Source organism: Sinocyclocheilus rhinocerous, unplaced genomic scaffold (assembly GCF_001515625.1).
Source record: "Sinocyclocheilus rhinocerous isolate Xijiao unplaced genomic scaffold, SAMN03320098_v1.1 scaffold114, whole genome shotgun sequence".
NCBI lineage: Eukaryota > Metazoa > Chordata > Actinopteri > Cypriniformes > Cyprinidae > Sinocyclocheilus > Sinocyclocheilus rhinocerous.
In genome coordinates, this window is record NW_015646344.1 from 357,914 (window position 1) to 359,813 (window position 1,900).

Below are 1,900 nucleotides of genomic sequence, written 5' to 3' on the forward strand. Positions count from 1 at the left end.
CTCTCTCACACACACACACACACACACACACACTCACTCTCTCTCTCACACACACACACACACACACGACTGCATCCAGATCAGCAGAGAAAACACTATATGATCAGCATCAGCAGCACAGAAAATCACTGAGAAATCACAAAAGGGCTATTTAATAAACAGCTATTACTGCTGCAGAGAAAAGGCCGAGACTGATAGCAGCAGTATGTAGATTATGCAGGGAATCACAGTTTTTAATATCACAGATTAACCAGATTAAGTACTATATGTGATCATTTGCGATATCCACAACAGAACAAAATTGCACGCAACTGCATCCCACAATGCCTTCCATTTCCATGAATTTTTCAGATTGGAAAAAGACATTTTTGAATGAAATATGCAAAATGCCATCTGTATTTTCAACATAATGAGGCGAGTCGCTGCTGCATGTTTTCAGCTTTATAACTTGTAAAATGTGATTGTGTTATAGTTTAAAGATGCACTTCTATAAATCTAAACAGTCTTTTAGAAATATACTCTAGTCAGGGCACTTCGGTTTTGTAAACTATAGCTTGATTATTTACACAAGGATGTCACCTCAGGTATTTTTTTAATCATCTTGCAAAATACTGGTATTTGTGTTACGTGACCACTCAGGATGGTTTCAGATCAACAACTGAACATCATTCATCACATCCATTGTTTGTGCTGTTGGTTTCCCTCCAAAGTGATGTCACTTCCTGCAGGATGATGTCATACAGGAACTGACTTTTGTTTGTTAAAGGGAGCGAGATCCAAAATAAAATTGTGGACGCAGGAAAAGCCTATACATTGGTGATGATGATTTTATTTTTTTCCAGTGGTGATATTGTGATGAAAGAAAACAATGTAATATAATTTGCAGCCTTAATAATGCATTGTTGGAATTTTATATGTATATTATTATTATTATAGATAATACATAAATATATCATTTCTAATGTTTAATTACTAGTATTTCAAACTGTTTATCATGATGAAAAGACCCCAGTAATCTCAGAGGCTGAGAGGTGACCCATACTCGGAATTAGTGCTCTGCATTTAACCCATCCAAAGTGCACACACACAGCAGTGAACACACACACACCGTGAGCACACACCCAGAGCAGTGGGCAGCCATTTATGCTGCGGCGCCCGGGGAGCAGTTGGGGGTTCAGTGCCTTGCTCAAGAGCACCTCAGTCGTGGTATTGAAGGTGGGAGAGAGTGCTGTACATTCACTCCCCCCACCTACAATCCCTGCCGGTGCTCGAACCCACAACCTCTGGGTTACGAGTCCGACTCTCTAACCATTAGGCCACGACTTCCCCACACATTTAAACCCTTCAGATGAAACGCAGCTCACATCTGAGTCTCTGTGAGTAACCGGAGTCCCACTAAATCAATAATATTAACAAATAAATGGGACAGTAAACCATTATTTTGAACAAATAAAATAATATATCAATTGAAAAAAATAAATAAATAAATAAATATCAACAGTAAACCAGTAATATTGACACATAAAACAACAATAATACAAAATTCAATCAAATTTACTACATTTAATTTAATGTGAGTAAACAAGTAAAGTAAATAAGTAATATGAACTAATAAAATAAAATAACAGAAAATGCAAATGGAGTAAACTAGTACCATTGAAAAGTAAAATAACAATAATGTAAAGTAGCTAATATTTCAGTACAATTAAAAATAACATTTAATTAAAATTTAATTAACAGAATTAAACTGCAAAATGACCAAAAAATTACAATAATATTACAACAAATGAATGATACATAAAAAAATTAAACAAATTTATTTCGAATGAAAAAGAGCCGTTATGAGGCATAACCTAAAAAATATATAATAATAAATAAATAATATATATATATATATATA